The sequence below is a fragment of the Neofelis nebulosa genome, chromosome 10 (genome assembly GCF_028018385.1).
Source record: "Neofelis nebulosa isolate mNeoNeb1 chromosome 10, mNeoNeb1.pri, whole genome shotgun sequence".
NCBI classification, from domain to species: Eukaryota; Metazoa; Chordata; class Mammalia; order Carnivora; family Felidae; genus Neofelis; species Neofelis nebulosa.
The window spans coordinates 10174289-10188870 of NC_080791.1; the positions used below are offsets into that span (position 1 = coordinate 10174289).

General features: G+C 41.2%; 1 protein-coding gene across 1 annotated transcript in view; it reads left to right on the forward strand.

The window, feature by feature from the left end:
* PTS (6-pyruvoyltetrahydropterin synthase) overlaps nt 1-14582 on the forward strand; it is a 67657-nt gene that overhangs the window by 30455 nt on the left and 22620 nt on the right. The window contains exons 7-8 of the transcript XR_009250205.1: nt 10413-10543; nt 10796-10893. The gene's annotated coding sequence lies outside the window, so the exon portion shown is untranslated. The remainder of the gene's footprint in view (nt 1-10412; nt 10544-10795; nt 10894-14582) is intronic.

Below are 14582 nucleotides of genomic sequence, written 5' to 3' on the forward strand. Positions count from 1 at the left end.
TCTGATTTTTATGATTTATTTTCTGAAAGAGTACTATGTGAGTAGAAATGAAACCAAAAAATGTAGAATTGAATCAAGGTGATATTTATAAATGTTTCTTTGAGAGAAGCACTTACAGAATGGTAGAGCAAGGACCTCTGAAAAATCTACTCCTCCAGCAAAGCAATGAGAACACCAGCAAAAATGGTCAAAATCAATTTTTTCAGAACTCTAGAAATTGACCAAAGGCTTGCAAAAATCTGAGGAGCATTTGTTTAAGAAAAATGGCAGAATCTCATTAAGCACAGTGAGCCCTGTGGCATTTTAGCTTGCCTTATTCCCACCCCTCTCTCCACACCTCTGTAATAGCCTTAGAAACCAACAGCTTTGGGACACCTCGGTGGCTCAGTCAGTTGAGTTTCCAGCTTCAACTCAGGTCATGATCTCACAGTTCATGAGTTCAATCCCTAGGTCAGGCTCTGTGCTGACAGCTCAGAGTCTGGAGTCTCCTTCGGATTCTGTGTCTCCCTCTCTCTCTGCCCATCCCGCATTCATGCTTTGTCTCTGTCTCTCTCTAAGATAAGTAAACATTAAAAAAAAAAAAAACAACCCAACAGCTTTGCCATTATGGGAGCCATGAAAACCAGCAAACTAGCAGCCAGTGGAAGAGGGCAGAATGGGTTTGGAGCGCTCCAAAAGTCTCGTATCCAGAGAATTGTCACTATGTGACCTATCTGGAAATTGCCTGTAAATCAGAAATCTCAGGTTTCATTAGCTGACCACCAGGTGAACTGAGCAGAGACTTCAGTGGCCACACATGATAAAGAAGACAGATGGGGCACCTGGGTGGCTCAGTCAATTGAGCGTTTGACTCTTGATTTTGGCTCAGGTCATGGTCCCAGGATCATGGGCTCTGTAGGGCTGAGCTCCGCTCTGCTGATTGTGGAGCTTACTTGGGATTTTCTCTCTCTCCCTCTGCCCCTCTCCCCCACTTGCTTGCTCACTCTCTCTAAAATAAAAAATAATAATAATAAAAAGAAGATAGACCTCACAGAATTAATTTGTAAAAGTCACTAAACAGACAAAAGTAGCAGTAGCAACAAACAATAATACCAACAGAAACTACAACAAACCCTGGGAGGGAGGGGTATCACATATCCAGAATGACCACATTATATTTTTTAAATGTCCAGTTTTCAACAAAAGATTACAAGACCTACAAAGGAACAAGAAAGTCTGGTCGGTGCACAGGAAAAAAAAACTGTCCTTAAGGAAGCCTATATATTAGACTTAGTAGACAAAGATGTTATCTCAAGTATTATAAGTACGTTCAAAAAGTAAAAGAAACCATGTCTAGAAGGTGAAAGGAAAGTATGAGAATAATGTCTCATCAAATAAAGAATATTATTAAAGACATAAAAATGATTTAAAAGAAAACAAATAGAAATTCTGCCATGGAAAAGTATGACTGAAATGAAAATTTCAGTATAAGCACTTAACAATAGATTTTTAACTAGAAAGAGAAAGTATCATTTAACTTGAAGATATTCAATTAAAATACTGGAAAATTTAACCAAATAAATGTGAGACTTTTATACTGAAAACTATAACACAGGACCCAGAATAGCCAAAATGATCTTGGAAAAACAACAATAACAACAAAGTTGGACTTAAACTGCCTACAATTTCAAAACTTAGTATTTAAGCTATAGTTATCAAGATAATGTGATAATGGGATAAGGATAGACATATATAAACCAATGGAAAAGAATTGAGAGTCCAGAAATAAACCCATACACTTATAATCAACTGATTTTTGATAAGGGTGCCAAGACAATCTGATGGGGGAAAGAATGGTCTTTTCAACAAATGGAATAACTGGATATCGACATGCAAAAAAATGAAACTGAACCCATAACTCATACTATATAAAAAATTAGCTTAAAGTGGGTAAAAAATCTAAATGTAAGTGTTTATACAACCTGGCCCCCCCCCCAAAAAAAAAACGTATAACATTTCATGGCCTTGGATTAGGCAACACTTTAATAGATATAATGCCTAAAGCATAAGCAACCAAAGAAAAAATAGGTAAAGTGGACTTCATCAAAACTAAAAGCTTTCATTCTACAAAGAACACTATCAAGAAAGTGCAAGGATAATCCAAATAATGGGAGAAAATATTGCAAATCATCTATCTGGTAAGGGCCTAGTATCCAGAGTATGTAAAGAACACTTACAACTCAACAATAAAAAGACAAGTATCCCAACTTAAAAATGGGCAATGAGTACTTTCTCCAAAGAATATACACAAAAGTGAAAGAGTATGTTAAAAGATGCTCGGCATCATTAGTTATTAGGAAAATGCAAATAAAACCGCAAAGAGATACCGCTTCACGGACAGCGAGATGGCTAAATGACATAACGAGTGTCCGCAAGGATATGGAAAATCTGTAACCCTTCTGCATTGCTGATGGGAATGTAGTCAATTTGGAAAAACAGTTTGGCAATTCTTCAAAAAAATTAAACAGAGAGTTACTATTACATGACCCAGCAACTCCACTCATAGTTATGTACTCAAGAGAATTCAGAACATATGTCCACACAAAAACTTGGACATGAGTGTTCATAGGAGTGTTATTCCTAAAGCCAAAAGGTGAGAAACAACCCAAGTGCCCATTTACTCTTGAATAGATGCAAGAATAAGGTATATCCAACAATGGAATTTTACTCAACTACAAAAGGGAATGAAGTACTGATAGATGCTACAACATGGATGAGCGTTGAAAACATTATGCTAAGTGAAAGAAGCCAGACACAAAAGACCACATATTGTATGATAGCACTTATATGAAATATCCAGGATAGGCAAACTGATAGAGACAAAGTATTTTCCAGGGACAGGGTGGGGGTGGATGGTGGGAGGGGTGGGAGGGAGGAACAGGGAGAATGAGAAGTGACTGCTAATTGGTTTGGGGGTTCTTTTTGGGGTGATGGAAGTACTCTGGAATTAGTTACAATAGTTTCATCATTGTGTGAATATACTAAAATCCACTGAAATGAATTTTATGGTATGTGATTTAGATTTCAGTGAAAATATTTATTTATATAATATTATGTGTAAGCAAGATAGGGGTAGTAGAAAGAATGCAGCAGAACTTTAGTATTAGATACTGTTTAGGAACCTGGCTTTGGGAGTTTTAATCTATCTGAACTTCATTTTCCATTTCTGAAAATTGGGGCATTAATACAAATCTTACATATTTTAATGTATGTTAAATGAGAAATATATGTAAACTGTTTTGGGGGATGGATGGAGTGGGTCTGGTACACAGTAGGTGTATAACACATGTTGATTTGTAGTCTCCCTTCTTTCTGCTCTTTCTTTCTTCCTTCCAGCTTTCCGTCCTTCCTTCCTTCCTGCCTGTCTGCCTACCTGCCTGCCAGATTAAGGTAGTGGGTCAGAAGAAAAGAAAATATAGGAGTTTTGCTGTTGATATGGAGACAGTAGTCTAAACCTCCCTGTGAATTGAGGGCAGACGATTGGGGCAGAGCGGGGAAACTGACAAGCAGAATTGTTCCATTCATTTAGTACATTGTGGAGCTCAGCCCAAGAGAGAGCGTGTATGAAGTCATCAACACTGCCTTTAGAGAGGAGGGAGCTGTTGGCTACAGGGACAGCTGTTGACAAAACAAAATTTATCTTTGATTCCTCCAGAAGGGACTTGAGTTTTCTTGAGGATAGACCACAAGAAAACTTGTTGAAAAAAAAATACATGTATTTGGACTTCCCACTATTCCTTCACCCCTTTCTCTGTAATTTTGGATTCTAGTTCCTGGAAATTCATACTTTTTAAAAAGCTCCATAGATGATTCTAGAACAGTTCTTTTTATCTTGAATGTGCATTCAGATCACACGGAGCATCTTGCTAACATGCAGTTTCTGATTCAGTAGGTCTGGTGAGGGGCCTGGGACTCCTCATTTATAACAGGCTCCCAGGTAATGCCAAGACATTGCTGATCCCTGGAGTTCACCTTACATAGCCAGGGTTTAGAAGCTGATATAAGTAAACCAGGTTGGAACTGAATGTCAGACTAGTTGTTAAGGTCGGAAAAGCTGTGTTCTCTGACTGTACTGGGTACCCCAAAGTTTCTAGTTGGCCCAGAGCTTATATGCTGATACTTCATGCTATAGAATGTGGTGGGCACTTCCATACCTCATTGGTCTCTTTAGAAAGGAGAGCTTTCAGAGAGCAGAGAGAAGCTAGTCTTCCTAAGGTTAGAGTCTAAAGAGAGCTTCCCTAAAATTCCCCAGGAGCAACTGCATTGGTGAATGCAGGGATCATCAGCCTGAGGCACCTTGGCTGGTTTTGATCTAGTCTCCTGGGTGTGTCAGAGGTGGGAGGGATGCAGCATTCCCACCAAGGAGAATAGAGCAGAGACTTTAGAGTCACAGAGGCCTCCGTTTGAATCCTGCCCCTCACGTTGTAACCTTGGACTGTACTGACCTGTTCTGAAAGTCAATTCTTTAAGTCCTTTTATGGAGTTAATAAAACAAACCTTGCAGGATCACATCAAGGTGTAAGAGAGAATGCAGGTAACATGCCTGCCATAGTCTGCCTTTGGTACATGGTGGTTCTTAGCTACCCATGAAAGGGTAGGGTGCATATTTGAGAGGAAGGGCTACCAGGGAGAGGGAGGGTCCTGGAGAATGTTTATAATACTCTCATTTGTTTACCAACAATGGATGCTTCCATCAGCACGTTGACTTAGGGATAATTGGGTTGTACCTTTTGGCTTTTTGGATCAGGGTAGTGGGTGTTGTGCTTTTGAGGATCCCATGGTGTGGTTCCTTATGCCTTAGAGGGTAATCTAGTGGTCAGCTGTTTAGAAGATACAACTCATCCTTCTCATTCCCCGAGGCTTACAAATTCTTAGAGAGAGAACACACTATTGTATATGACATTAAGAATTTTCAAGCTGATCAAGCCCTAAGAGACCATTTTAATCAAACTTCCTCGTTTATGTCTGAGAAAACTGTACACAGAAAGATTAAACTTGCCTAAGGCTATAGCCGTACTTAGTGGCAGTGTCAGGGTTAGGGCCACATTGCCTGCCTCCTTCCATCTAGCCAGGTGCTTTCTCCACTGTATAGATTTACCACCCTGTTAATACATGCCTGTTCCTACTTAGCCTTTGAGATTCAGATGGGCCAAAGTCAAGGTCTGGTACCTTTTAGTTTTAATATTTAATACATCATTATAATTCAATATACTATATGATTTAAAATTTTTAATTTAATATTTTATTTTAATATGTGTGTATACTTTGTGGTGTATTTGGGTCTCTTGCTAGTCTATTTGCATTTTATAGAACTTGGAGAGAAATGTACTATTGCAATAATCATTATCTTTGCTTAGTACCTTTTGTTGGTCACAACTTTGGCTTCATATAAGCCTAAATTGTGTGTCAGGAGCATAGTTGGTTTGGCACAGTGCTTTACCCACATTGCCTCATTTGCATCTTTGGTCAGTGGACTAGGGTTGCTGGGCATTGAGTAAACTGCTCAAGGTCATACAGCTTTAGGGGAAAATAACTCCTGCCTTACAGTCAATTGTGGTCAGACTCCAGGCTGCCAGCAGTTTGTCTTTGTGGAATAAGAGGAATGAGAACAAAATGATGAGATTTTGAAAGAGAATGTAAAAATTTATTTAACTTAAGGGCTTGCCTTTTATTCGAGCATTACAGCTTTCTGATATTTTCTTATAAAAATGTCTTTCCGGTTGTGAAATTATGGTCATTGTAGCTTGTAGGTAGGAGAGCCTCCTCTTTCATCTTTTCTTCTTCTTTTTTTTTTAATGTCCTTATTTGGCAAAATGAACAATTGGCATCTTTTCTAGGTCCCTGAAGTCCAGAGTCTGGAGACTGGGGATCTATGATGATTTACTTTGTATAGTAACATCTAGAAATGCCTTGTGTTATTGTGGCAAGAAGCAGGGATTGTTGGCATTTAAGTAGGAGCTGGAAAGTTGTTTCAGGAAGTGTTCAAAGACGGCCTTCTCAATAAGTGGGAGATTGAATCCTTTTTTTCCCCCCTGTTCTCTATATTAGGTTTCCAGAACTTAATCACAGTTCAAAGTTTATGCCCTTTGACGCCATCTTCCTTTAATTTTGAGACCCTGGAAAGCACCATTCTAATCTGTGCTACTATTAATTTAATTTTTATTTTTAGGTTCCACATATAAGTGACATCATGCAGTATTTGTTTTTCTGTGGGTGGCTTATTTCATTTAGCATTACGTCCTCCAGTTTTATTCATGCCACAGATGGTAGGATTTCCTTCTTTTGTAAAGCCTGAATAGTATTTCAGTGTGTGTGTGTGTGTGTGTGTGTGTGTGTGTGTATAATTCATATATATATATATGTATATATTTCACAATTTCTTTATCCGTTCATCTGTCAACAGACACTTTTGTTGTTTCCATGTCTTGGTGACTATGAATAATGAACACGGAGTGCAAATATCTCCTAGAGAAAGTGATTTTATTTCCTGTGGATATATACCCAGAAGTGGGACTGCTAGATCATATGGCAGCTGTATTTTTAATGTTTTTTCCTCCTTATTGTTTCCCATAATGGTTATGTCAGTTTACCATTAACTTTTAAATGTTGCCAGGAGGTATTTTCTTTTTCCTTTCTTGAATTGAAGTGTAATTAACATGCAATGTTATATTAGTTTCAGGTATACAATATAAAGATTCAGCAATTCTGTACATTACTGAGTGCTCACAGGGAAGTTGAAACTTTTAAGCTCCTGTTTCTAACATTAACATATGTAGTCACCCCAAAATCAGAAGTTGGTTTCATTCATTTTTAGGCAGAAAAAGAAGCATTGGGGGCACTTGGTGTCTGGTCGAAGAGTGGGTTGGTGGGTGAGGAAGTGAAATAAGACAAGAAGAGAAGTTAGGGCTCAGTGCTTCCAAATCCCCAAACAGAAGAGGAAGTAGAAAAGGGATCCCCAGCAGAGGGAGGAAACAGGTTTGGATGCCCCCTTTCTCTGGCCACCCAGCGGGAGTTCCTGCCTGGAAAGACAAGGCTGTCTGTGCGCCTGGGAGGAAGTACACTGCAGGGCGCCCAGGTCCGTTACCCCTGGAGAGAAATGGCTTTCCTTAGTTCTTCTGTGCTACACTTTGGCACATCTCTGGAGGGCACAGCATTTTACCAAGAAATTCAAATGTGTTGTTGTGACTGCATAACTGGACAGTTCAATAGTGAAAACATACAGGCCAGTTTCATCAGTGGGCCATGAACCCAACTCTCAAGGATGGGGGGTGGGCCAGTGTGGAGATCTGACAGAATGTGGTAGAGGCAGCTCTCCAGAGGCAAAGTCAAGGAAACATGCTACTCACGGGAATCCCCTTACATCCAGTTCTTTACAAGTGTGTTGATTTTCTCATATCCTACTTTGTTCCTGTAGGATTTAAGGTAACTTACGGAAATACAAGGTTTAATAAGTAAGGAATAAAAGATATAGGGAAAATAAGGGTAGAAAGAACACGATAATAAGAGGAAGGTGGGGTTCGTTATTTCAGAAATGTTTGCTGGACGTCTCTACAGATGTGGTCCTGTTGTTGGCACGGAGCGAAGACAAGCCTCTGCCTCTGTGGAGTTGTTGATGTGCTGATGTAGCACAGAGCAAGGCTACTGACACGCAGCCCTGAATCCAGCCCATAACTTTCCCTTTTCAACATCATTCCATTAGTTGAGTCACGGGAGCACCCTTTAATACATTTAATTCCCTTAGATGCTACTGACTTCTGCCATTAATCATGAACTGTGATTTCTTTTTTCTTCTGGTATTGATTTGATACTATGTATTAGCATTTAAATATCATAACTGTATACTATAGCATCTTATTTTTCTAAAAACAAAGCAAATGGCTCTCCTGATAACAGACTCTATTTCCAGCCTTGTGTACAAATGCAATTTTGTCACTTAAGTAATTTGTTAATATGTTAATTTCAGAGTTCTCTGTAGCTGTTTCCTGAAACTTTGAGAAGCACTGTCTTAAGAAATTAAAGTCTTGGGGCACCTGGGTGGCTCGGTTGGTTGAGTGTCTGACTCTTGGTTTCGGCTCAGGTCATGGTCTCGTGGTTCATTGGTTGGAGCCCCGCCTGTAGCACAGAGTCTGATGGGATCCTCTCTCCTCACTCTCTGCCCCTCCCCCCTCACTCTCCCTGTCTCTTTCTCAAAATAAACTTAAAAAAAAGAAATTAAAGTCTTGTTCAATGAACATCTTTTTTTTTTTTTTAACGTTTTTTTATTTTTGAGAGACAGAGGGAGACAGAGCACAAGCAGGGGAGGGTCAGAAAGAGAGAGGAAGACACAAAATCCAAAGCATGCTCCAGGCTCCAAGCTGCCAGCAAAGAGCCTGACGTGGGGCTTGAATGCACGAACCATGAGATCATGACCTAAACCCATGAACCATGAGATGATGACCTGAGCCAAAGTCAGATGCTCAATCAACTGAGCCACCCAGGCGCCCCAATGAGCATCTTTCAATTGAGAATTATCACTTCAAAGATTTTTAAAATAATATGGGTAAAGGTTATTTTTAAGTGATCATTGAAATTGAAACATAAAATCTAAAAATTCTAATGACACTTGTGGATCCTGAGAATACAATAGATGCCATTTGGAGATGTACTGATTTATTTAAATTATTTGTAATGTATTGATTATTAATGATTAATATATCATATTTTAAGAACTGATATAAATATTATCACTATTTTATTTTTTGGCATCAACACAATTATGTAAGAGGTGATGCATATTACCTTTTCTATGAGTACATTTTTGGATCCTCACAATATATATTCTCAAGCCAGAGATTATAATCTAGTTGGTGCACAGTAGGGCCAGACATCTGCATTTCAAAAGCTCTGTAGTTCTTGTCAGGTGGCCGGGGTTGAGAACTGCTCTGCTAGATGTTGTGGAGAAAACAAATCAGACATCAGGCTCTCAAGAGCCTGGTGACAAGTGGGAGCAGAGAAAGAAGTGACTGTTTTTGAGCCCTCTTAAGCAGAACTTTGTGATAGAGTTGCTTTCTAGCTGTTGTATTTAATTCTCACCAGAATCCTGAGCAGGGAAACCTTACTTTCATTTTACAGCAACTAAGACCTGGCAGTTGACCAGAAGCTGATACGTAAAGGAGCTAAGATATAAAAATATTTGTTTGGGACTATGAGCAGGGATTTGAACCCAGGCCTTTTTTTTTTTTTTTTTTTTTTGGTTGTGGATTCCCTCCAGTGTATGACATTTACTATGAAAGATTCTATAAGCAGAAAGGGATTTGGTTCAGGTATAACAGGAACATTACCTTGATCTTCTGAAATTGGTGCTTGGTGCTTTTATTTTGTAAGTAATTCCCAGGAACTCTCATATTTATTAACTAGGATTATTAAGGGTGCTGTTTCATTGTAGGTAGAAATAAACTTTCTCACTGTTTTACTCTGAGGGAATAAGTATTATCATTAAAAAAAATTTTTTTAAGTTTGTTTTTAAATTTATTTTAAGACAGAGAGAGAGAGAGAGAGGAAGGGAGACAATGAGCAAGTGAGGGGCAGAGAGAGAGAGGGGGACAAAGGACTTGAAGCAAGCTCTGTGCTGACAGCAGAGAGCCTGACGTGGAGCTTGAACTTACAAACCATGGGATCATGACCAGAGCCAAAGTCCACTGCTTAACCGACTGAGCCACCCAGGTGCCTCTGTACTATCATTTTTATTTGCTTAGTCTAGAGCAGTGTTTCTCAACTGGGGGTGATTTTGCTGCCCAGGGGCATTTGGTCGTGTCTGGAGGCATTTTTGGTTGTCACAGCTGGTGGTGGTGGGATTGCTCCTGACATCTAGTGAGTAGAAGTGAGAGGTGATATAACACATCCTGTAGTGCACCAGACAGCTCCCACCACAAGGAGATATCCAGCCCCAAATGTCAATAGTGCTGAGGTTGTGAAACCTTGCTTTAGAGGAACGGAAATTACCAGATATGTGGAGTATTAATGGTTTTAATAATAACAAGCAGGGGCGCCTGGGTGGCGCAGTCGGTTAAGCGTCCGACTTCAGCCAGGTCACGATCTCGCGGTCCGTGAGTTCGAGCCCCGCGTCAGGCTCTGGGCTGATGGCTCAGAGCCTGGAGCCTGTTTCCGATTCTGTGTCTCCCTCTCTCTGCCCCTCCCCCGTTCATGCTCTGTCTCTCTCTGTCCCAAAAATAAATAAAAAAAAAAAAACGTTGAAAAAAAAAATTAAAAAAAAAAAAAAAAAAAATAATAACAAGTAAATGCTATTTATTAAACATCCATGGTGTTCTGAAACCTTTGATTTATGTTCTTGGTATCACTTCCAAAGGAACATTAAAAATGATTTCTAACTTCAGGAAGCTTCCACACCTATGGAAAACCGAGAGAGATCTGGGAATTTGAGCTTCTATCAAAAGGGAAAATTCACAGTCCATACAAGGAGAAGGAGATACGCACAGCAGCAGGGAAGATGGCCCCTTCTGCATGGGTGGGTAAGAGCAGGATATCTCAAGTCGGGAAGAAAAGGTCTGTGTTGTGTACCTACTTCTCCATTGGCTATCCATGTGACCTTGAACCAATATATTGAACTGCTCTATTCTCTGGTTTGTAAAATGGGGATAATGGTAGTACCTATTCATAAGGTTTTTGGGGAGCTTTTAATGAGATGATATGTGTAAGGTGCAATGTCTGGCGTGGAGAGAGCACTCATTAAATTCTTATTTTTCTTGTTATTTATTAGAGACATTCCACTGAGGTGGTGCCTGGGAGCTGCTCATACCTCCTCCAGAGGGGAATTCCAAGGATCGCAGGCTTCACCCCATCCTTGAGCAATGAAAGGTGAGTCAGGGCTCCAGGACATGGCCTGTCCAGCTGGTAATGAGCCGTCTGTCACAGCTGATTGGCGATGGAGCTGGGCTTGGTTGGCTAAGGGGAAGGCAGAAAGGAGGAGTAACAAATTCTTTTCTCTTGTGAAACTTTGTAAACTGAAGGCCTTTATCTCAGTCCACAGAGGAGCAGCAGAGTAGGGAGCAGGTGTGTGAATCTCTTCATTGGTAAATGAGAACTATGTTTTAGAGCTGAGGCTGCCCTAGCTTCCTTCCCCAGTCAGGAAGTGAGCTCCCTTGTTCCCACAATCCTTTAGGGGAGAGGATAGGTTGGCTTGGCCCTCCAGAGATTAGGGTGAGGACAGAGAACTGGGGGTGTTCTTGCCATGGACACTTGGCAGATTCTCAGATTCTCTGCTGATGAGGTCATTTCTGCCTCTTCACCTTTGTTTGACATGGGGTTTACCAGAGAAGGGCACCCTATCCTTATCCTTTGTTACACACACCCTTGCTCCCTTTTCCTTTTGTCAACACAGGATGGTATTTTTAGTTTTCTTTCACTGATATCATTGCAACCTTATGTCCTTGTTCCTTCCTCATCCAGGGCCATATATCTTCTAGACTAGGAGTTCCAGAGGGAGGTGTGTGGGGACGGCCATGTTTGATATGTGCAGGCATGGGGCCATTAGCTGGATCTAACAGCCTCTTCTTTTGCTGTTGTGTGATTTCATGGGTTCCCAGACCTGGGCTTTCCTTGTCTTGTCTTGTGTCTATCTTGACTCCTTTCGTTGGCTGCGTTCTGTTTCAGGTTGTAGGAAAGGCTGTTGGAGGGTGGGTGGCTGAGAATAGGGGCCTCCCAGGAGGGGTGAGGGACATGGCAGCTCTTTTCAACACAGATCCCTATTTATTTATCTTCTAACATCCTTTGGATATTCCATGTCTCGATCTATGCCAGGAACTTCCTGGAGGCTTGTTTCCGAGAGAGGGGCTTATTTCCAAGAGGGGACAGAGAAAATGGTTGCTAAGCATGGTTGTGAGTATTTGTGGGAGCATTAGCTACCTCGGGCCCAGCATGTAGAATCTAGTGGGCAGCTCAGTCCTGGCACTGCCAGAAGTTTATAATATCAGGACTCTGCTTGGAACTAGCAATGCTAGGACTTTAAGCCCATATTCTTCTGATCCCCCAAATCTTGCCCACCTTCATTTCCTTAGATTGCTGGTATACACCATCACCCTTAGGTGGTGCACTGATATATCATTCTCATTTCCATTTCTGTGCTTAGGTTACATTTTCCAAGTTATGTTTCTTCCTTCCTTCCTCCCTCTTTCCCTCCCTCCCTTCCTCCTTTCTTTCTTGCTTTCTTTCTTTCTATTTATATCTTTTAAATTAAAAAATATTTAAGTTTATTTATTGATAAAGGGGCAGAGAGAGAGGGAGACAGAGAATCCCAAGCAGGCTCTGCACTGACAGTGCAGATTTCGAACTGTGAGATCATGACCTGAGCTGAAATTAAGAGTTGGACGCTCAACCGACTGAGCCACCCTGGCGACCCCCAGGTTGTGTTTCAAAGAGCAGAGGCCTTAGAGTTGGTTTAAATTACTGCTCCCCCAACTACTAGTGTGTAACTTGCTTCTTCATTTGTAATAGCTGCCTCATTGCCCTACTGTGGCAATCAATTCAATAATTATTGTGTGAGTCTATGTGTCAGGCGATGTGCTTAGCACTGGGAGCTGGAGGAGGGGGCACAGAGACCAATACCCAGTTACTTGATCCTTATTTTTGAATTTCGTTTAATGTTGGGAGGTAGGCCCATAAACAAATAATTTCTTTTTTTAAATATGAATTTATTGTCAATTTGGTTTCTATACAACACCCAGTGCTCATCCCAACAGGTGCCCTCCTCAAAACAGTGGACAAATGCCAAGAGCTAAGCATAGGATGTCTTAGGAATACAAGGGAAAGGCAAGAGTGCTTTATGGAGAAAATGGGGGACAAGCTATTTTGAAGGATGCAGGTCAGTTGGGGGTGGGTGTTATTGGATGAGAGAAGTGTGGGGGTAGGAAACAGTGTGATGAGAGCAGGGCATTACTGAAACATAATGTTTGAGACAAGAAGTGTTTTGGCTGATGCTGAAGAATGAACAGAGGCCAAAATCACTGAGGCCTTAGAGGTCATGTCAAAAATTTAAGACTCTATCATATAGGCAACGGGGTTTTCAAGCAGGAGGGTGACATGACCAGGTCTGAGTTTAGATCAGTCATTTTAGTGATTATGTGGGGAGTGAATGTGAGATTGAAAAATCTGGAATCAGTCCAACTAGGAGGCTGTTGTAATAGTCCAGGTGAGTGATGATGAGCTATCACAAAATAATCATGAAGTGGAGGCCGTAGAAGGGAGGGGACAGAGTTTAAATATTAAGGCAATATAAAGGGCAGATTTTAGAGATAGATTGCCGGGGAGAGGGTGGAGTTAGGGTGACTCCAGGTGTCTGGCTTTACTGGATGGGAGGATGACGGTACCGTTGACTAAAATGGGGATCACAGAAGGAGCAGTTTTGGGGCAAGGGTGGAGATGGTGAGTTATGTCTCCTTGGAGATGCCTGTGGAGTATCTCAGTGGTGATGTCTAGCATGCAGTTGTATTGATAAACCTGACGTTCAGGAATAAAACCCCAGCTAGGGTAGAGACTTGCGAGTTATCAGGGTATCGGTGATAGGGAAATCCCAACAATGGAAGCTTTTGTCCAGGTGCACTGTGTGGAATGTGAAAAGCAGTAGTTTAAGGACTGATTGGCAGGGAATCCCAATGATTAAATGGTGGGTGGAAGAGGAATCCAAGGTGAAGACCCACGCTGACAGAGAGAGAGTGGCATTGCAGTCACAGGGGAGTAGACAGTTTCAAGAAAGAGTAAGCACTAGGGTCAAATGCAACAGTAAGAAAAGTATAGAAATTATCCAGTGAATTTGACCATGGGAAGGTATTGACTTTTTACTAAGGGGCAGTGAATAGAGGATCTGAGGCTGCAATGGACTGAGTTGGGAGGGGAAGGGAGATGGTGGGGAGAGCAAGTATAGGTTTTAGTAGAGAAGGAAGGAGGGAGATAAGATGGGGCCAGGAGACCCAGCGGAAGGAAGGTTTTTGTTTGTTTTTAAATGTTGCAAAAGTGGAACATATTTATAGGCTAAGAGGCAGGAAACCCTAGAGAAGGGTGGGGAGGTTGCAAGCTAAGGGGAGAAACTGAAGAGTACAGTTTCTAAGGGTGGGGAACATAGATGGAGGGCTGGCCTAGGGCAAGGAGAAGAACCCTCATCCTGGGAGACTGTAGATAAGGAAAAGGAGGAGCACAGAGATTGATCAGAGCATAGTGGGGACTGGAAAGTTCAGGCAGCTCTCATTTTATGGCTTCAATAATCTCATAAAGATATGAAGAGACGTGTGGTGCCTGAGTGGCTCAGTGGGTTGAGCATCCAACTCTTGATTTTAGCTCAGGTCATGATCTCACAGTTTGTGGGACTGAGCCCCACATCAGGCTCTGTGCTGACAGTGTGGAGGCTGCTTGGGATTCTCTCTCTCCTTCTCCCTCTCTCTCTGCCCTTCCCCACTTATTCTCTCTCTCAAAATAAATAAATAAATAAACATAAAAAAATATAAGAAGAGATGTTGTCTGTCAAGAACGACGGCCTTTGGGGTTGGGTGGGAGAG